At 41.8% G+C, this 23734-nt stretch overlaps 1 pseudogene; it reads right to left on the reverse strand.

The window, feature by feature from the left end:
- Nucleotides 1–1066: 1066 nt before the first annotated feature.
- Nucleotides 1067–12580, reverse strand: LOC127498111 (solute carrier family 22 member 2-like; annotated as a pseudogene).
- Nucleotides 12581–23734: the final 11154 nt, after the last annotated feature.

A 23734-nucleotide genomic window follows, 5' to 3' on the forward strand; every position in this document is an offset into this window, starting at 1 on the left:
TTTTAATGCCCATTTCATTGTAAACTGATTTTTTTGTTCAATACATTTAATAAACTGAAATTCAGTGAAAAAATTACTAAATCTGTACAGCTCTGCACTCTTAAAAAAATATGGCAGAATGTACTGTATTGATTTGACAGGATTTTCCGTATTTATTTTTTTACAAGTGTTTTACCTGTATTTTAAATTTTCAACTTCATTGCATTGTGTTTTAGGGTTAATGGAAATGTCCGTAAAATTACTGGATAACTTCCTGGTAATTTTCTACCAGTACATTATCCGTTTTTTATGGAATTTTTTTACAGTGTGCTGAACAAGAATGACTAGATTGGGTGTTGCTGAACATGCCCCAAAAAATGAATGCAATGAATTTACCTTTTGTTCAGATTCAGACACTAACACATAACATAATGAAAGAGAATTTATAGGTCACCATGTGTTAATTAACATAATGTATTGTGTCTCCAAAAGCATCTCTTCATTAAAAGTGTGTTTCATGGATGGCTGGATGTGAATTATGAGCATGAATATAAAACAGCTTAAAGAAACAATAACACACGTCACATGACTATATCACCAGAACACTGAATATATATATATATATATATATATATTCAGAACATATGATATTATTAACAGGCTTAACTAATAACTGGACTATATTATTAGGGAATTGAAAACTTCTCATATTTTCCACATCATTCACAGTTTCTGGGAGATCAACACCTTTCATTTCTGGTAAAAGCATCACTAGTCCACTGTACAAAACAGACATGGCCCCTGTATATGGTGACAGACAGAAATGTATTAGCTGATGCCAAACACAATGGAATTATTTGTATTTGCATTTGCATTTGCATTTGTCTTTCCTCACCATAGACAAACAGGGCAAGTTCTTGCCAAATACTAGCTAATCTGTACAGAATAAATGGAGCAACAACTGCCCCAATGTCACTGGCTGAAGAACACACAGATAGACCAAAGTTTCTGTAAAATAGGCAACAAAAATATGTAAATTTCTAACAAAACAGAGAACACTGAATTGAATGTGTATTTAAACAAATACTCAGTCTAGGAAAGGAAAATTAATCAAGATAAACTCTGGATTTCAAGGCTTTGCCTGAAAGTTTCAAACAGTTTGATGGTCTGAAGGTTATATAATTCTCATGTAGTTTGCACTTGGGCATTCTGAAGAGTGATTTAGAGTTATAAAGTTACATTGAGTTTGATAACATTTATGCATTGCTAAGTGGTTTTGAATGACTGCTATCGATATCTGTTATTGATAGATGGGTCAATAGGAATTTGGGGATATTTAATTGCCCTTTAATGGAAAACCTTAAGTCTGGTCACATATAGAAGATAAAGCAACTCAAGTCAAAACAGGCTGATGGTTTCAGGGTTCTGCCCTGGCAGGTCCATCTGTCTTGTTTTGTTTAATGTTTCTATGTTTGTCTTGTGCTTGGAGGCAGGACAAAGGGAGCACATGGCCAACATAAACAAAGAAAAAGCCATGTGCTCCCTTTGTCCTGCCTCCTTGTTTCCCATTACCACCCATTACCTATATTGTTCTTTTCCCTCCTGCCTTTGCCGGTTTATTTTTTGCCACATGTAGTTAGTTTGTTAAACTACCTGCTCTAGTTATTTTGCACTGATAAGGGACAACACAAACTACGAAAACATATTTTATTACATAAACAGTTTATACATAGAAAAAACTAAAATTTTCGATTCATCAAAATATCCACCATTAGCAGCTATCTGACCTAAACTGGGTTCTAATTGGTTCATTGTATTCTAAACTTAATTGGCAATCAATTGTTGAAGCTATTAAGGTGTGCTGACCCAAAAATCTTTTACAAACCTGGGCCAAGTTTAAACCAGTAACCAGGCATCACAGCTGGAAAAGCTGTGATCAAAATGAAAATTATTATTGCTGGTCTTCAATGATAATGTCAAGTTACTTTAATGTATTTGCACCAAAAAATGATAAGGATTTATGCTGATATCGTCCAAAACCACACTTTGCCAGGGGTGTTTCCAAACTTTTGGAGGGCAGTGTAATTATTAAACCAACCTGAAAACACTATGAAACACTATGAAACAAAACAACCACACACAAAGCAGAATGGACCACTGAACAAAGGAAAATGAGGACTTAAATATAAGGTAAATGAGGGAACTAAATGAACTAAATAAACAGGTGAACTTAGTTAGTGATTAACTGTCACACCAGGAAACTAGGTCAACATACAATGATATGGAACAGCAATAGAACAGAACCAAACCAAACCAAACCAAACCACAAAGGCTACGTTCAGACTGTCAGATTTAGCATGTGTGAATGGCAATTTTATTTATTTTTTTTACAAATCCGTTTCAGGCTACATTCATATGTGGTTTGAAATCCTATTCAAATTTCTTAAAATCAGTTTCAGTCTAACCACTCTGATTGGATTTCACGTGGTTTATAGGAAACATGCTGAAAGTTGCTGCAGAAACAAGGTTGTGTTGTTGCAAAGTGCCAGATGAGCAGAAAATGACAATATAACGGAGACAAGTTTTGAAACTGGCGGAGACGATGACACGTAATAAAGCTGCTCATACCAGCCTTGTATGTTTCTGCTGCTGCCTCATAAGACGCAGTAGCCTAGTCCAGCGCAGCAGCTGCACATTGTCATGTTGTAAATAAGACAACATTTGTATTGCAAACCCCTCCATGCTGTGGTTGTTATTGTTGTTACACCCTCATCATTGGTCCAGCCAAACTCGAGAGGTGTGACCTCCACAGAAGTTAAAAGGGCACTATCTTAGTGACCCTACCTCCATCCCTCTCCTTTCTTCTTCTGGTTGCTACTTATGTAGAAAAGACCAGAGACATCCATCCAACACCGCTGGACCTCTGCCCAAGTGCCTCAAAGTCACAACTAGCCCTATTGTAACTTCCCCGACCATAACCGAGTCAGACTAACATCACTGATTCATCATCCTTCACTCAACCCGGATGTTTGCAAATTCACCACCATCAAACTACTGAACCATCAAGACTTTCATCTGAGACTGCATTCAGACGCTCATTCAATGGCTTCGGCAAGCATATCATTCAACTAACCAAACAGAAGTTTAGTAAAAGCTTGCATAACCCCTTGTTACCAAGGTGCTGATGGTTTTGTTCAGATGGTTAACTGACTCTTATGCTTCCATAGCATCATTCCTGTTTCTGTTTCATTCATTAACTTTCCATTTTCCATGTTTGCGTGATTTGTGTGTATGGATTTGTTTAGACTAGTTATGTGTTCATGATTTAGGTAAATAAATCTTTTGTGCACATTCATGTGAGTGTTGATTCTGTGGTCACTGCTTGCAAAACAGTCCCTTTAACGATGCGATCACAGCTACTGGCTCTGTAGTACTGTACCCAGTAAGAAGGGTTATTGTTATTTGACAATTCGCTGGATGAACAAGTTAATTGACTGAATATTCCATCTGCTACATCAAGTTTATTTTATTTTGCTACATTAAGGCTAATTTTGGGCCCAATTCTCCCCTTCCGACAATCCTATGTAATGTCCTGATTATCTTGATGGATCTACAAATTATCTTATCAGATTTTCCTGTGGTGTGAGGTGTTAAGAGTGATTGAATCTGCTCGGAAGAAAGTCAGGGCCACACCGATCTCAAATTGTACATATCCAACATGTTGAATATTTACAATCAGAAATCTTGTTGTGTGGGGGGAACCTCGAGGACGAACACGCATGCACTCTGTAGATTATCGTCTGGAATGAAACGATACCCAATCAGAAAGCAAGCTGACTGAAAACGGAAGCATAACACGACTTATTTCAAACCTTTTTTTTCCTGTGAATTTTCTATAAAAAGCAGTCTAAACACTATTATCGCCATTTCTTGTTGCCCGTCATGTTTGTTCACAGTCTGGACTTTAGTTATTTGTGAATGAAATATGTTAGTGTGTGGTGTGCCTAGTGAGCTTATGCCCTACTTAAAAACCCCAGCTGGGAGAAAGCTGCTCAACCCTAACTTGAAAGGCACTAAAGGCACTTCTCCAGGACCCGCTATATGTAGCACTCTATGCCAGCGTTACCTATAGTATTGACCATGGGTCATACTAGAGCGGCCTATGAAGTACCTATCCAAAGGGGAGCATACATCTTTACTTCCAGACCAACCAGTAGTTGGAGAGGGAGGTAAACAAAGTAGAGGGAATCTATTCTGACCTATATCAGTCTCCTTCCACTTCCGGGTCGAGAACGCTGTGCGCGTCTGTGCTGCCGCTTCGCACCTGGACTGTTTGTATGTTTTGCTACATGTTTTTCCACCATTCTGTTTGGATTATTTTTTCAGTATTCTGTCTGGATTACTCCATTTCTCACTGCTGATCTTTGAACTGGACTATTATCATTATCTAACTCCTGTTGTCTGTGAGCTTGCCACCGGGCTGCTGCGAGCCCTCTACCTGTTAACGCCTCCACCACATTCGGCTCTTCTGATGGGTGAGTTACCGCTCTCTCAGTCGGTTGCGCTGTTCGTTTAATAGCTTAATAGCTTGCTATCTGGGTGTGTTGTCTCCTATTTAGTCTGCTGTTTTTGGTGAAGTGGCGTTCAGGTCCTGGCTAACGTGGTTTTCGTCTGTGATCGGCTCGCATTTGTTCAGTACTAACATGCCTCAAGGCAAAAGTTTTTCTTTTATCTTCTTTTATCTGCCTCATTTTCTATCTCACTTCCATAATGGATATTGGATATTTACCATCACAGCTAAGGGCCTTGAACTGCCACGCACGTCTCGATTCTGTGACGTATGAATGCTGCCGGAGTCTAGGGATTCTCCGGCGCCCACGATACATTCACCGCTCACGGCGTGTCTTCAGGAGTACCTTTTGCTCTAAGCCTGATTCCCTTCCGTGCATCTGGACTAACCATAGATTGTCGTCCATGACCAGACAGTTACCCGCCGGCAATACTACACATCGCTCTTTAATTTATCTCACTGATGCCCAGCAACATACCGCTAACTTGAATTCCCTGCATCGTCACTTTGCGCTTCTGAACTGTCGATCAATATCGGACAAAGCTCCTTATCTCAATGAAATTATCACTGACAATAAGCTTGACATTTTTCTTCTCACTGAAACTTGGCAAGTTCCGGATGATTTTCTGCAGTTGAATCTTCTCGCACCTGAAGGATATAAGTATCTGTCCAGACCTCGTCTGCATGGTAAAGGGGGTGGTCTCGCTGTCATTTATTGAGACAATCTCCGACTCACGCAACTTAATTTTCATGATACCAATTCTTTTGAATATATGGTATTGAAGGCTGACTCTCTTATAATTATCTTGCTCTATCATCCTCCTAAAGCCCTGTCCAACTTTTTTTCTGAACTCAGTGAACTTTTAACCCTTGCCTGTTCAATGACATTCCCATTCTCCTGCTTGGTGACTTCAATATTCATGTCGATACTGTTTGCTCTAACACTAATCAATTACTGTCTGTTTTTGAATGTTTTAATCTGACTCAGCATGTTCATTTTCCTACCCATACTTGTGGTCATATCCTTGATCTGATCTGTACATCAAGGGTTGATATCTGTTCCATCTCTTCCTCTGACACTGGTATCTCTGATCACAAACTTCTTGATTTTAGCTTAAATCTGCCTATGCGTAAGAAATGCCTTAAAACTGTTATTTCATACCGCAATCTAAAAACGCTATTGATACTGCATCATTCTGTACCTCTATTGTTTCTTTGAACCTCTCTGATGTCTTTGATATATCTTCTCCCTCCATGATATTATCTAAATATCACTCCATAATTTCTGAAATCTTACAGCAGCATGCTCCTATTAAGACCAGAAGTGTCCCTTCTTCCCACTCTTCTCCTTGGTATACCCCTGAGCTCCGTATTCTTAAGGCTACTGGTAGACGGCTTGAGCGTCTCTACAGAAAAACCGGTCTTACTGTACATTATTTAGCTTTTCTTGATCATCTCAAAATATACAAATCTGCTCTCATCTCGGCTCGCTCTAGTTTTGTCTCTGCCACAATTAATAAATCAAGTAACAGGCCAAAAGCATTATTCAATACAATAAATAAGCTTACTAAACCTCCACCCCAAGACGCCATAGCTTCTAATGAGCTTTGCTGTTCTTTTCTGGATTATTTGCTTGAAAAGACTGATGCCGTCCACCAATGCTTCTCTACTGATACAAAGCTCAACTATCCACCAAATCTATCCAGTCAAACTCTGTCTTGTTTTTCTTTGACGACCCCATCTTCTGTCTCTAAGTTAATCTTGAAATCCAACTCTTCTTCCTGTCAACTTGATCCTGCTCCTACTTCTCTCCTGAAACTTTGCCATTCTTCCATCTCTGCACCTATCTCTCACTTCATCAATACATCTCTTACCTCTGCTTCATTTCTACCTCTCAAAACTGCTGCAGTTACCCCTGTTCTCAAGAAACCCAACCTCGACCCCTCAGTTCTATCTAATTATCGTCCTATTTCAAATTTACCCTTCATAGCTAAATTACTGGAAAGCACTGTTGCCTCCCAACTCCAGTCTTTTCTAGTTGAAAATAATCTCTTTGATCCCTTTCAATCTGGTTTTCGCCCCCTCCATAGTACTGAAACTGCACTTGTAAAGGTAGTGAATGATCTACTGCTTTCTGGTGACTCTGGTTCTCTGTCTATACTTCTGCTACTTGACCTCAGCTCTGCCTTCGATACCGTCTCCCATGAATTACTTATTTGTCGTCTCTCTGATTTGGGTATTTCTGGTACTGCTCTTTCTTGGTTCTCTTCCTATCTCTCTGACAGACAGTTCTACATCTCAGTTAAGGATTTTCGATCACCTACTGTCCCCCTGAAGCGATGTGTTCCCCAGGGATCCGTTCTCGGGCCTTTATTATTCATAATTTACATCATACCACTAGGTCAGATTTTACAACATCATGGTCTTAACTATCACTTTTACGCTGATGACATTCAATTATACTCACTCTGCACACCTACTCTACCTCCCCAAACTGACAAAATCTCCGCTTGTGTGAGAGACATAAAAGATTGGCTTAATTCAAATTTTCTGAAACTCAACATGGACAAAACTGAGATTATTTTCATTGGAACTCCCTCACTTACCAGCAATATTTCTACCAATTTCACCTGTGAAATTGCTGGTTCTCACATCAAAACATCCAATACTGTTAAAAATGTAGGTGTAATCATTGACTCCACCCTTTCCTTTCAGTCTCATATTACCTCTATTACCAAATCTGCATTCTTTCATCTACGTTGCATTGCCCAACTCCGTCCCTTCATCAGTAACAAAGACGCTGAAACTGTCATCCATGCATTTGTCTCATCACGCCTTGATTACTGTAATGCCTTTTCATTGGTCTACCTGCCAGCTCCATTTCCAAATTACAATACATTCAAAACTCTGCTGCTAGAATACTTACCCATACCAAGCGTTCTGCTCACATCACCCCAATTTTATATGATCTTCACTGGCTTCCAGTTGCCTACCGTATTAAATTCAAAATTCTCCTGCTCACTTTTAAATCTTTGCATGGCTTGGCTCCCTCTTATCTTTGTAGTATGCTCATCCCCTACACCCCGACTCGCTCACTACGTTCTTCTGACTCTGGCCTTCTCGTTGTCCCTCGGCATCGCCTCTCTTCAATGGGGGGCAGATCATTCAGTTCTATCGCACCCAAACTCTGGAATTCTCTCCCCCGCTCACTCTGTTGTGTTAATAATATCTCTGAATTTAAATCATTACTCAAAACTCACCTGTTTTCTGAATGTTATATCTCTGATTTGATGAATTGATTGCTCTGCATTATTACTAATATTTCTCTGAATGTTATGTTATGTCTCTTAAGTCCTGTTTTGTATTTTTGTATTTGACTCTATTCTTCTGCTTCCCTGTCCATTATTGTTTTCATCATTGTCTACTTGTATTATCCCTTCCTTGATAATTGTAAAGCGTTCTTGAGCCCTGGAAAGGCGCTATATAAATAAAACTTATTATTATTATTATTATTATTATTATATAACTCCATTCGCCCTGCATCAACCCTTAAGAGGGTACTCACTAAGCAACCCATTCACAGGGAAGCATAATTCTACTTCAGACCCTAAAGGGAAAATTTTGCTCAACCCTGGAAAAGATACTGCAGGAAACCTCCGCCCACAGCCACTGGCCACTGCCACTTTCACCTTGGAGGGCAGGTGAAAGTATCTTGCCGAAAATGCTCCAGCATGCATAAGTAATCAAGCATTGATGAAACAAGCAACAGAAAGAGCGGTTCCTGATTCCTATTTTTTCATTTAACCAAAAACCTGCTCCATTCCTTTGCCAATTTAGTAAAGGTTGCTTTTGCATTAAAGCTCCAGAGGAGCATGCTGCCTCAAAAGGTGGACCTGGAGCCCACCTTTTTCTCAACACCTTCTTCTGATGGTGGAGAACTCCACCCTCCAGCAGCACTGCTGAGCAGATTGGGCAGATTCCATGGTCTACAGGGCCTCCTAGGCCTGTCTTGCCTTCGCATATGCCTTGCCAAAAGCCGCAAGTGCCTCTGCTCTGCCCACCTATGAACCCACGATCTAAGCTGCTGTTTTGCTACTTCAGCAGACACGGGGCCTGCACAGCTGCTCATAACAGCGAGCACATTCAATCCCTTCGAAAGCTGAACATACTCGCTCTACTGGCAAGGTGGGAGTCTTCACAGAGGATGCAACACCAGAAGAGAGATAGCTCTTAAGCAGCTCTTTAACTGGGGCATCCTTGCATATCGCTATTACAAATTAGGAGGAAATAGGAGAAATAAGGCTCATACATTTACATGAGGTGCAACGGAGGAAGCAGATTATTATTATTATTTTAATAACATTCGACTTAACTCTTTCTGCATCTAATCCCTCAGAATTAGACACGCCACATTATCAAATGCTAGACTTTCGTCCCTCGAAAGAGAGAGTCAAGCCAGGGGCGGAGCTTCTCACGGCAAATGCGTCACAATGAATAGATTCAGCTCAATGTGCTCCATACATACACTAGACTCTTATATTGTTTAGAGAGAATCAAGCAATAACACAGTTTCCTACCGTGAATGCATCGCCATGAGTGCGTCTTATTCCTTCGAGCTGAACGTGCCCTGTGCAAACGCTATATTCTCTTCTTGGAAGAGAAAAAAGCAAGAACAGAGCTTACCACGAACGCAATGAGTGCATCCAGTGTTTTATGTCTATCTTAATCACATACAAACAAGCGGCTCCTGAAGATACTGAAATAGTCACAGGTGCTCCTCTAGTGACATCATGGACTGTCATCGGCCAATAAATCTGGTGTGTTTGTCACACTTGCTTCAGACACTGGTCACGCTGATGGTGTTCCCCATAGCGTCAATCCAAGATGCTTTTTCCACTTCGAAAAGGAACTACACTTTTAGAATATACAGTATATAGAACCATTTATAGAATTATAAAAATTCTAATATAGAAATTATAGAATATGTAGAAATTCCCATCATGGGATCAATGTATAAATTTAGTTTAAAATAAAAAAAAATTGTTGCAATTCCTATATCATTTTAACTCAATTTTAATGAAATAAACATCTCATAATCATTAGAAAAAATAAATTAAATAACCCATTAAACATGAAAGTATTATGTAATCATCTTAGATATTTCTCCTTATATAGAACCTTTTTGGCATAAAGGGTTCTCTAAAAAGAACCTTACAGAACCTTTTTTTCTTAGAGTGGCCCTTTTGCATACTGTCTATGACAGCGTGAGAAGGATAAAATACATACTTAAACATCAGTTACACACTTTATGCATAAACGTTTCTCTTAATAAGCAGTAAAAAAGCTTCTTGTCTTTGCTGAGAAGAGAGACAATAAAATTGCTAAAATAATCAGTTGAATGCACATCATACCATAATTATGACTTCCAAACTCATGCTGTATGAAGGAACTTCCCATGCAGGATGACTGTAAGGAAGTCATCATAAAAGGCTGGATAACAAAAACAAAAACACTGGATATACTGTACTAGAACAATGAGTGCGATAATAAGTGTCAAAATACCTCTTGAAAGTCTTCGGGAAGAGATCTTTTATTGCACTTGACATTGCTCTCAACAATATTTATAGCTTCTTTTGTCTTCCTTTGTGACAGTAACCATCTGGGAGACTCTGGAATAACCCTGTGACAACATTAATGTTTGCCATATCCAGTAAATATATGATTGATTGAATTGAGATATTTGATTGAATTGTATATGGTGATACCAATAACTTATGTAGAATGACCAAAGAGAACCCTCATTTCAAATGTGATTAAGAATCATTCATAAATATGTTATAATTCCATTGCAAGCAATTACCAGTGATAGACCAGAAAGATTAATGTTTTCAGAGTCATGGCCAGCTGTAGGTTTTTCCATGAAGGAATGTAATACGCTAGAACAGGAAGGAGCACCAAACCCAACGAGTACAGAGTATGGGATATAACAGAGACAAATTTGCTGTTGTTTGATCCAAAGAATTCAATAACTGTTTTAAAAAAGGAACATATATCAATAAAATAAGTCTGCAGTCTTAAAGGAATAGTTCACTTTCAAATAAAAATTTCCTGATAATTTACTCACCCCCATGTCATCCAAGATGTCCATGTTCTTCTTTCTTCAGTCGAAAAGAAATTTTTTAATGAAAACATTCCAGGATTATTCTCCTTATAGTGGACTTCAATGGTCTCCAAACGGTTGAAGGTCAAAATTACAGTTTCAGTGCAGCTTCAAAGGGCTTTAAACGATACCAGACGAGGAATAAGGGTCTTATCTAGCGAAACGATCTGTCATTTTCTAAAAAAAAAATCAAACTGTATATGCTTTATAGGCACAAATGATCGCACCACAAGTGCTTCCACCAGAACGCGATTCCGTATTCTTCAAAAAGCTTATGCTAAATGTCCCACGCCTTCCCTATTCAGCTTATGGAAAAAACAGAACTGGTGCCGCGTTCGTTCCGTAAGTTGAATAAGGAAGGCGTAGGACATTCAGCGTAAGCTTTTTGAAGAATACGGAATCGCGTTCTGGTGGAAGCACTTGTGGTGCGATCATTTGTGCCTATAAAGCATATACAGTTTGATTTTTTTTTAGAAAATGACTGATTTCTTTTCAACTGAAGAAAGAAGGACATGGACATCTTGGATGACATGGGGGTGAGTAAATTATCAGGAAATTTTTATTTGAAAGTGGACTAATCCTTTAAAGCTCCTAGTGCAAGATGTCTACTAGAATCTCAAAACTGCCTTTAATAAATATATCGGTGAAGTTACATGCAAGTGATTACTTTTCAAATATATGTTTTAAATTACCAAGTTGTTCAATTTACCTACTGATTTAGAGTTCTGATCTGATGTTAGTTCATGTACTCAACAAATAACAGCTATAGTAACTGTAGGATGTCCACAGGCACATAAAAAAGCATTTTATGTACTCACTTAACACATATGTGGCAACTGTACTCCTTTAACAAAAAAAAACCTTGCAAAAATTGTAAGAACAGGACCAGGGGGTAATAAGGAGAAAAAATAATACATATTCCAGAGACTCCAAAGCCAAATATAGATGCAATAAAGCATGGTTTTCTACCAAACCTGTAAAAAAAAATGTCATAATAGTAAACCCAATTTGATTTGTTTGAGGCACTCTGAATATACCACAATAAAACATGCCGATACATAAAAGATGGTCCTAAAGCATTTGATCAAACCTGTCAGCTAGATATCCAGTCACTAGGGCACTTATAAAGAACCCTCCAGCTAAGCATACCTGATTCAGATCTGCAAGCCAGGAGTCTTCACAAAACAATGTAAACTAGGGTACATGAGAACAACATTCAGATTAGGGTAAATGTAATATAAACAATGATCTGATTGCAAAACTAACTGAAAATATGTATCAAGTATCTACGCATATCTAAAGAAATGCATGTATACTTAGACACTTTACTAAGGAGCTGTGTTCAAATTTAAACAATGATGAGTTACATTTTAAAGCATGCAAACCAAAAGCAAGCAGATACATGTTAATGATTTGTTATTTTCACTTCAGTTTTGAGTCAATTCTGAAGCAGATCTGGCACAATAGTTATTCTCACCTCTGTTACAATGGTAGACCGGTTCTCATTAAAGGTCCATCCTTCATTACAGGAGGATAGATGAGTGCTGTTAATAATAAATGGACTGGTTGGTGGATACATTACAGGTGAGTGTGCTCCCATTCCAAAGCGCGTCAAACTTCACACATTTACTAAAGGCATTGTGTGGGTCAGTGCGGGGAACCATTAGATCCCGCATCTGCTCTTCAGAGAAACCACATTTCTCCTGGAGACCCGCACTTTTACACCAGTGATCTGGCGTATATCCTAAGAATACAACTCCTATTAGCACAAATGTGATCAGCAAAATAGGCAAAGAACCTAAAAGAGAGATTCTCTTCTGATACAACCCGAAATCACCAGCATGTTGCAGAATTTCATCAAAACTAGACATCTTTACAAGGGTTGGTGGAAGCGGTTTCATTTCTGTCCTTATTTTATCATATGAAGTCTGTTGCTGACACTTAAGTTTGGACGTTTGGTGTGGTTTACTGCAGAGGCTTTAGAGTAAGTCATGCATGAGCTTTTAAAGAGCTGCCAAGGTGGAGTTATGAAACCTTAAGTATCTGATCAAAGTTCCTCATAGGAAACAACATAATCAGAAGAGAGCTGAAACCTGTGTAAAATGTTAAAGGGGAAATGCAAGAGATCACCTGTTATACTACACCAAAAATGGTAACACTTTACTTAAAGCCTTTATTTATAATGCATTACAGAAGTATTTTTAATGCTTTTATTATGCCTTGTAATGCGCATTATAATGCATTGTATGATCTATGAATTAATAATTGTAACCACAGTTATAATACATTATAATCTATATATGTTACACCAAGAAAGTATAATGCATTAAAACATGATAAACAACCAATTTCAGATGTAAAAAGGAATCTGCAAAAATTATAATTTGGTTACAATTATGCATGAAAAGATATGCATTATAACGTACATTATGAATACCTCTATAATGCATTATACATAAAGGCTTTAAGTAATATATCATTTACAGTGCATGGCAAATTTCGTCAAAGACAAAAAAATATCTCAACTAATGCTATAAACTACACAGGGAACCCCAGTTGGTACATCACTATAACATTTAAGGTTCAAATTAACTTATTTGTAGGCTATTTACATTTAAGTTACACATAAGGCCATTTAATAATGTTATACTACTACATTTTTAATGACGTAATTATGTTTCTACTCGTTTTTTTTTAAATATAAACATTTAAATGGTGGCTTTTTAAAAAAAAACAGATTTACTCAAACACATTAAATATTGAACAGGCTAAAGTAAAAATACAATGAATATGCAAAATAGTGCATATATTTAGCAAAATGCTCTCTCTAAGTTTTTTTTTTTTTCTAGTTGACTAACAAGTTTTTGGACATTGAATGGCTTTTCTAAAGGTAAATGTGATGTAATGTGACAATGAGCATGTTTACATACAAATCAATAAGCTGATAACTGACAAAAATCAGCTTATTGAAATAACCCGTTGTCCCGGTTTATATACAAACCAATAACCCAGCAATACAATAAGCCGCATTCACAAGACTTTAATAAGTCAGTTTATTTCCCAGTACTGATGTCAAATGTAATCATTCATGTATCTGACTAAGTATTCCACTTGTTATGTCTGTTGTGATGTTAAATAAAGCAATAAAAACCGAAGAGTGTTCCAACGTGTCAGTGGGAAACAGCATTTTGACTGTGGCACTTACATGAGATGAGAACGTTTAATATTATAACCTCCATTCCCTGATGAAGGGAATGAGACATGGTGTTGATATGCTGACACTATTGGCACACTTGGGAGCACAAAATACCTCTGATACTTCAGAAAAGGCCAACGAGAACTGCCGAGTGGAATCTGGCCATTTCAGCGGGCAACGTTGAACAGTTCATGGTTTTCAACCATGTCTGGTTCCCTCCATCAGGGAACAGAGGTTACAGTAGTAACCAAGACATTCCCAATCTGTCAGTCACTTCAACGTGATGTCAAAATACTTGGGGTCCCTATGGAAAATGGCACAACTGCTGAAATGAGTTACGAGGTCCTGGCGATGCAGATCCGCTGTGTGCCGGGCAACAGGTTGTATCGACTGGATCGATCAAACACACAATTGTAAAAGTTAATCTTCACAACCCCTCACCCATGCAGACTCCATGATGTCTGGTTTCCCCACTGAGAACCATCACCCTTTTGCTCCCCTCATACATTTCAAAGACACTTGGGATGCCTGCTCAGAAAAGTACAGACTAGAAGAAACAGACATGCAGTCCCAGAGAAATGGAATCATTTCCACTAATTCATTGACAAATATCCTAATGAATGAACATGCATTTCCGCAGTACATTTTGTATGTTATTACTGTTTGTAAATTGCTTTTTCATATTGTATAGTGTTATGCATGCCTAATGATATAACTACTAGTTAATGAAGCATAATCTGTGTAGTGTCTCTTTTAGAAACATGTTAATTGACTGCATTTTGTGTGAAAACAACATAAATTGTGTTAATGGTATGGTCACAACAGACGGATGTTGTGCTAATTGTGTTTGAAAATAAGTTTTGAAAATGTGACTACAGATTGGACAAAAGTATGTTAGCAATTGAAAAAAAATGTAATCATAACGAGTTATGATTACTTATTCATATTTCCCTTTTGAGCTAATTTAAAGGTACACTTGCGACAACATAACCTAACCAGTAGCCCATGTAAGCAGTGTAGTTCTTCATACCATACAGGAATCGAAAGGAGAGTACTTACAATGGAAATAGGTCACTGGATTTCCTTTTGTCCTTTTCCCTTTTTTTTTTTCTTTTCTTTTTTTTTTTAAGGAAAAAAAACGTCTCGGGTTACGTCTGTAACCCTGGTTCCCTGAATAGGGAACGAGATGCTGCGTTGAATCGCATTGGGATCACTTCTGCGTGATTACATCTTGAAGCACTCGTGAAATCGAACCAATAGTGTGACGGGACGTCAGAGCGGGTGACGTCACGGACCAGGAAACTATAAAGCACTCCTGAGAACAAAGAACGCCAGCTTCTGATGTGGATGAAGCAGACGCTCACAGGTGCGCAGGGAGTATGGCTAAGCAACGCAGCGTCTCGTTCCCTATTCAGGGAACTAGGGTTACAGACGTAACCCGAGACGTTCTCTTTCATGGGAACATCGACGCTGCGTTGAATCGCATTGGGAACCCTATCCCAACTAGGCCATAGGACCAAGTGCCTGTCCTGTTAACTTTGGGACGAGAGCACCGCGGACCCCGGAGTGGAGCCCAAGTCAAGGTTGTAAAACCTAATAAAGGTGTGCTGAGATGACCACCCAGCCGCATCACAGATCTCGTTGATGGGAACTCCCGAGAACAAAGCTTTCGAAGCAGCCATACCCCTGGTGGAGTGTGCCCAGACAGCCAAAGGTGAAGGCTGTCCGGAAGACTCATAGGCAAGAGAGATGGCCTCGACCACCCACTTGCTCATTCTCTGCTTAGACGCTGGGCCTCCTTTCTTAGGGGACCCGTAACAGACAAATAATTGATCGGTCTTGCGCCACAGGGCAGCTCTGTGGACGTAGGTGTCTAAAGCCCTCACCGGGCACAGCAGATTTAGTTTCTCCTGATCCGCATCTGAAAAGGGTGGAGGACAAAAGGCCTGCAGAACAATGGGCCCCGGGACATTGGTGGGGACCTTGGGTATATACCCCGGTCTATGATGCAGGAAAGCCTTGACCATTCCAGGCGCAAATTCCAAGCATGAAGGAGCAACAGAAAGTGCTTGTAGATCTCCAATTCTTTTGAGAGATGATATAGCCAACAGAAATACAGTTTTCAAAGTGAGGAACTTTTCAGATACTTCCTCTAAAGGTTCAAAGGGAGCCGCAGCCAACCCTTCCAATACAATAGCCAAGTCCCAGGACGAAGTTCTTGTACGCACAGCAGGCCTCAGCCTCTGGGTACCACGGAGAAAACGTATAACTAGGGGGTTCTTTCCCACAGAAATGCCCCCCAAAGGTGCATGATAGGCGGAAATAGCTGCAATATAAACCTTCAATGTAGAAGGGGATAGGCCATCCGAGAATTTTTCTTGGAGAAATTGCAGTACATGACTGATGGATGAGTGGAACGGGTCCACCTGAGATCGGCTACACCAAGTAGCAAACAGCTTCCACTTATATGCATAAAGTTTTCTCGTGGACAGAGCTCTGGAGTGGAGTATGGTCTCCACAACCTCAGTTGAGAGACCAGATTCTATGAGCTCGGCCCCCTCAGAGGCCAAGCCCACAGTTTCCACAACTCCGGGCGGGGGTGAATTATCGTGCCGCCCGCTTGAGACAGGAGGTCCTGCCTGATTGGAATCTCCATGGGGGAGCCTTCTAACAGGGACACTATATCCGAGAACCATATTCGGGTCGGCCAGAACGGGGCTATTAATATGAGACGGACCCCGTCCCGGCGAACCCTCTCCAGAACTCCTGGGAGCAGAGCAATCGGGGGAAATGCGTACAGACGCAGCCTCGGCCACGCCTGTACCATGGCATCCAACCCCAGCAGGGCTGGATGGGTCAGGGAATACCACAACGGGCAATGAGAGGTCTCTTTCGAGGCAAATAGATCGACTTCTGCGCGACCGAATTTCTTCCAAATGAGCTCCACCACCTCGGGGTGGAGTCTCCACTCCCCAGGCCTCGGCCCCTGTCTCGACAGGATGTCTGCCCCCACATTTTGATGCCCCGGGATATAAGCTGCTCTCAGAGAGAGAAGCTTCCCCTGGGACCACAGGAGGATCTGATGGGCTAATTTGCACAGCTGGCGAGACCTCAGACCCCCCTGATGGTTGATGTAGGAAACCACCGACATGTTGTCTGTGCGAACTAACACATGGTAGCCCCAAAGGTCTGGGAGGAAGTATTTGAGTGCTCGAAATACCGCCGTCATTTCCAGCCGATTTATGTGCCAGGAATGATGATGGTCCTCCCAAAGACCCTGAGCCGAGCGACCACTCATGATCGCCCCCCATCCTGTGAGAGACGCATCCGTCGTTAGCATTACGCGACGACAAGGAGCTCCCAGCACAGGTCCCTGGGACAGGAACCAAGGCTTCTTCCACATGACTAAGGCACGAAGGCATCGCCGCGTGACCTTGATCATGCAGAATGGGTTTCCCCTCGGAGAAAACCCCTTGGTCCTGAGCCACCACTGTAAGGGTCTCATGTGCAGCAGGCCAAAAGGTATCACATTGGACGCAGCTGCCATCAGACCCAACAGTCTCTGAAACTGTTTTACAGTGGGTGACTGGCCTAATTTCACCCCTTTCACGGCTGAGAGAATGGCTTTCACCCGAGCAGGAGACAGACGTGCCTGCATCGTGGTGGAATCCCAGACTACTCCTAGATAATTGGTAGTTTGTGCTGGAAGAAGTACGCTCTTCTTGCCGTTGAGTCTCAGCCATAACCTTCTCATTTGTGACAGAACTACATCTCGATGTTGAACTGCTTGTTGCTCTGACTGAGCTAGAATCAACCAATCGTCGATATAATTTAGTACGCGGATGCCCTGGAGTCTCAGGGGAGCCAGAGCTGCATCCACGCACTTCGTGAAGGTGCGGGGTGAAAGAGACAGGCCAAACGGAAGAACCTTGTATTGGTAAGCTTCGCCCCCGAAAGCAATCCTGAGGAACTTCCAATGCGAAGGATGGATTGACACATGAAAGTAAGCGTCTTTCAGATCTATTGTCACAAACCAGTCCTCGGACCTGATCTGTGTAGTGATCTGTTTGAGTGTAAGCATCTTGAACTTTTAACATGATTTAACATGCGCAAATCTAGAATAGGACGCAACCCTCCATCCTTCTTCGGAACGATGAGGTAGCGGCTGTAAAACCCTGACTGCTTGCTGGGAGGAGGAACCCTTTCTATAGCTCCTTTTCGCAAGAGTGTCATAACTTCTTGTTCCATAACCAGAGACTGCTCGGGACCCACCACTGTAGGAAGGACCGCTTTGAACTGGGGCGGGCGAAATCCGAACTGTATTTTGTAACCCATTTCTATTGTAAGCAGCACCCATCGAGAAATATTGGGAAGACGTTTCCATTCTTCTAGAAATTCTACTAAGGGAACCAGCCTCTCGAGGCTGGCCTCTGGTGTTATTTGAGCACCTGATTGGGGACCGCTGCGCCCTGAAGCACATGAGGTGGCAGGGTTGGCAGAACAGCCCCCTGAGGGCACCGAAGAGGGGTTAATTTTATAGATCTTAATACAGGACCCTCTCTGGAGGGGGCTGCCCTCAGAAGTCCTGTGCCCCTGGCGTCAGGACTTCTTCGAAGCCTTCCTTGCGATAATGACAGTCCGCAGATCTGTCTTACCCTTGGAAGGCTTCGACTGCATCGCTCGCCCCGGTCCCCAAGATCTTTGCGGGGGAGCACGGGTGGCGACACTTTGTTTTTGCTGCGCTCTATGCGCAGATGAGGAGCTGGTAGATGGCCAAGGCTGCTCCCGCTCAGCAGCCTCGGCGGGGAGAGAGCGGCGAGGGAGGAACTCTTGAAAGGCCGCTGACTGTTTTTTGGCCTCCTGGAACCTCTCGACGACCGAGGTGACAGAATCGCCGAAGAGGCCCAGGGGAGACAGTGACGAATCTAGCAGCACGCTTTTATCTCTTTCCCTGATGTCTGAGAGATTTAACCATAAGTGCCTCTCTGTGGCCACCAGAGCTGCCATAGAACGGCCGATTGTTTTTGCCGTCTCCTTGGTGGCCCGGAGAGCTAGATCGGTGGCCTTTCGCAGTTCCTGTATAGTCTCAAAGCTCGCCTCACCGCTCTCATCAATCTCCCCCAGCAGGTCGGCGTGGTAGGCTTGCAGGATCGACATTGTATGTAAGCAGGCTGCAGCCTGACCTGCTGAGGCATAAGCTTTGCCCACCAGGGCTGATGTTGTACGTAATGGCCTGGTGGGCAGCGTCTGGGATTTAAGGGACGACGCAGACTCGGGCGAGAGATAGCCTGCAAGCGTCTCTTCAACCCGGGGCATCGTCCCATAACCATGTTGTTTCAGCCCCACGATGTTAGAATATATAGATGTCTGGGGGCTGTAAACTCTATATTGAGCCGGCTTCTGCCATGATCTCGACACCTCGGTGTGGAGATCGGGGAAGAACGGCAATCCCCGACGCTGAGGCTGTGACCGGGCGGGCAAAAAGCGCTCATCTAACTTGCTCTTCTGCCGCATTTCAGGTCTTTTGGCTGGCCAGTCGATATTTAATTTGGCCACCGCCCGCATCACAACCTCCAACAGCTCCTCATACGCTGGAGATGAGGATGGCGAGACCTCCTCTCCAGCCTCGACGCTCATCACATCCAGCTCCTCGGAGCTGGATAGATGAAGCGCCGGTGCCTCTCTCCTGGGGGAAGAAACCGCAGCGCATGCTTCCACAACCAGAGGAGAGACACTGGGTCTGGCAGGTGAGGGCCGAGATAAGGCTGGGCCCGTCTCTAACCCCTCCACCAGATCCATTTGTGAACCCCAGGAATGAAGCCGTCGCTGTGCCTCAGCAGCAGCGGGACCCGATCCCTGGGGAACACTCGCCGCGGCGCCTTCTTTCTCTTGTCGAAGAACGCCCGGCGTGAATGGAGTATACGGAGCATTAGCTTCTCACAATGCACGCAGACAGCTCCCTCGAGAGCTGCCTGAGCATGCTCCACTCCCAAGCAAGCAACGCACATCTCGTGTGTATCCCCGCCCGTGATGAAGCGAGGGCAGGGAGGAACACACTTGACAAACTGCTGCTTGCTTGTCGCCATAATAAGTGTCTTTTTTCTTATATATATATATATATATATATATATATATATTATATAAGTGCTTGGTGGAAACGAAAAACTACTCTTGTCCTCGGACAAAGAGATATTCGTTTGCTGTGTATGTAACGGACAGACAACACCAAATAAGACACATGAAAACACAGAGCCCTGCTGAAGACACAGAAGCTGGCGTTCTTTGTTCTCAGGAGTGCTTTATAGTTTCCTGGTCCGTGACGTCACCCGCTCTGACGTCCCGTCATACTATTGGTTCGATTTCACGAGTGCTTCAAGACGTAATCACGCAGAAGTGATCCCAATGCGATTCAATGCAGCTGTCGATGTTCCCATGAAAGGGAACTACAGCTGTTCCAGAACAGAGCGCTTAGGAATCCCTCTGCCTCCCAGGTAGGAGAAAGAATATGATGAAGACCACATACTGCCCACATTATCAATTTATATTTTCAAATCTGTTAAAGGATTGTTAGGCTGCATAAATTAGGTCAGCCGGAACCGGGAACACTTCCTATAACACCAGATGTAACCGTTACATTAGAAGAAGAATGGCATCTACGCTAATATTAGTCTTTCTGTTTATCCCGAGGTTTACTGTAGTCAACCGGATCCGGGCCATATCCAGGTGAGATCGAGGACCTGCGCCTTGACACGACCACAACGCAGCCCTGAAGTGTCAGCAGAGATTGAGTCAACTAGATCATCCATTGTGAAGGCCTCATCGACACGACAGCCAGTGGCACAGCTCCTTAACAAACCGTCCATACCGGCGTGATGAATACGATCCTCAACTGGATGGAACTGGAATAAATACTTTGAATGTTGCGATCCTATTGGACTTATGATAGCTACCTGAATCGTAACAAAGCACTGTTCGCCAGAGGAGAACTGGCCCCCCGACTGAGCCTGGTTTCTCCCAAGGTTTTTTTTCTCCATTTTAACACCTATTTGCCACCTGTTTGCCACCTGATGTCACCTGTTGGAGTTTGGGTTCCTTGCCGCTGTCGCCTTTGGCTTGCTTAGTTGGGGACACATTTGACTTGACATTTGATATTCACCAGTGCTTTGATCTGCCTGCATTCTTTAAGAGTTGCTGTGCAGCCAAAATTATATACCAGTTATCACTGTGAAGCTGCTTTGACACAATCTGCATTGTAAAAAGCGCTATATAAATAAAGGTGACTTGACTTGCCCTTGAGGAGGTTCACATGAGGAAATACATCACATGGATTTACCTCCCTGTGGTAGGTCCAACCGGAAAGTACCTTTGAAGTACTAAAAACGCAGTGACTGGTGGCAGAGATGGGGTTCTGTCTAAGGGAAGACACAGGTTTACCAACAGGGAAACCGTATTGTGGACAACACATCATATGGGATTACCGTTTGACCTTTTCCTCTTTTCATCAGGGAATCACTACATATAGAGCACCTTGCCCAGTATACGGGCAGACCTGAAGGGCCATGCATCATGAGTACTGGGCCTGGCATTGAATTCCTCTGCCAGGTTCTAAAAGTTAAAATACATCCAGAGTTCAATGTTATAGGGAACTCATTATCACCTCAGGGGAAAGAAAGGCGCTCTGTGCAAGTGGTACACCCAGCCAGTTTCCCGCAATTTTACATTTTCGTACCTGGCAACACATGGGGCGAAAACTGGCTCAACCCTGAGATTGTAAAATCTCGCAAAAGGTATTAGGTGTCACCCAGCCTGTTGCTCTGCTGATGTCTGTTAAAGAGGCAGGATTGGCTAATGCCCAGAATGAGGCAACAACTCTCCTTGTCCAACCTTCTTGATGGAGGTGAGAGCAGTCAGGAGCACCATTTTCAATGAGAAGGCATGCAGCTCAACTGACTCTAGTGGCTCAAAGGGGGCTCTCTGTAGGCCCAGCATGACTACAGAGAGATCCCATGAGAGAATAAGGCATGGTCTAGGAGAATTCAACCTCCTGGCACCTCTCAGAAACCTGATGATCAGGTTGTGCTTCGCTGTACTTAGACAACTACTTGCCATCCACTGTTGTGATGTGCTGCTATGGCAGCTACATACATTTTTTAGGGTAAAAGGGGTCAGCCAACCTTCCAGCCTCTCCTGCAGGAAGGAAAGCACTGACCCAACTGGGCATCTCTGTTGGTCTTCCCCTCGGGAAGCACACCAGGTAGTGAACACACTACACTTCAAGGCATAGGCCCGCCTCGTAGAGGGGGCTCTAGCCTAAGTGATAGTGTCTATCACTGCTGGTAACCCACTTAATTCTTCTGTGTCCAGTCCAGGGGCCAGACATGGGGGTTTAAATGCAAACAGATGCAGAACTGGAGCATACAGGGAAGATCGCAGACAAAGACACGGAACCATGCGGTCACGAATTCATGGAGTTGAATGAGAGTAATTTTAGGCATCAAGTCACTGTTGTTTTATTTTTGTAGTATTTTTGTATTTTTTGTCTTTGTTGTTTGGCACCTGGTTGGAAAGGAGAACAAGGTAGTCATGTATACTTATGTGTTTATACACACACACACATATAGCGTTTGTTGTCTTTATGATTGTTTTATATGTATTTGCTTGATGAGTAATTTTATGTTATTTATGATAAATGTTAGTATTAATTTTGTAATTTGTTGCTATATAGTCAATTGTTTTCATTTATATGAATGTGAATTAATTAAAAATTTCAATATTGTTTATTCATCTGTTCTAGCTCTTACGGTGTTGTGAAGGTGTTATGAAGTTAATAAGGACAATAAATGAAGAAAGGAATACAGTACAACATTAGTGTAGGAGCTAAATCCTATATTATTTCAACTGGGATCCTACAATGTTTCCACTCAGAACAGTTTGAAAGTATAATAGTAGTTGTAACATTACAAAACCTATTTGAGGTAGTGCAATCTTAAAAAAGTGTTCACCTCATCAGGTTCAGTGATCTCAAACAGACTGAGTTGGTTTGAAATCCACTGTTGAATGTTCTCCTTAAGTCTCAGCTCCATGACCCTAATAAAGAGCATTTCTTCGCTTTTGCTTCATAGCTTGACAAGCTTAGATTGTTGTCAGATAATTATATTTTTTAACAGTTTTATTTTTACCCTATTTCCCATGATGCCCTAATGTATAGAGCTACAGCAGTACTGATGTACAAAATGGGGAGGGTCTTAATTTGGCAATTCAAGCTTAATTTAGAGAAGAAACTGCTCTATTTTTAGTTTTTACAAAATCTGTATAGCTCTGCTGAACTAGAATGACTAGACTGGGTGTTGCTGAACATGCCCCAAAAATGAATGCATTGAATTTACCTTTTGTTCAGACTAAGCAAGAGAATTTATGTCATCACGTGTTAATTAACAAACTATTGTGAGTCTCTAAAAGCATCTCTTCATTAAAAGTGAGTTTCATGGATGACTGGATGTGAATAGAGCACAAATATAAAACAGCTTAAAGACCCCCTGTGGTGAAAATCAAGTTTTTAATGTTGTTTATAGGTCTATGTGGTGTTTTAATAAGCTTTAAGACAAACCATGTGCAAATTCATATGTCAACACCATTGCTGAGTATTTTCTCCTTAAAACTGCAATGAAAAAAAGACAGTCTCAAACCCGCAGTTTGACGTCACAAACTACCTTGTAACCAATCACGTCAACGTGCCGGCAGGTTTTAGCATATCATTAACAGCGAACTAGCAGGGGAGTCTCGAAAGAAGCCAGGTTATCCCAGTTTATTTTTCTGTTGATATGAAAAA

This window comes from Ctenopharyngodon idella, chromosome 17, assembly GCF_019924925.1.
Source record: "Ctenopharyngodon idella isolate HZGC_01 chromosome 17, HZGC01, whole genome shotgun sequence".
Lineage (NCBI taxonomy): Eukaryota > Metazoa > Chordata > Actinopteri > Cypriniformes > Xenocyprididae > Ctenopharyngodon > Ctenopharyngodon idella.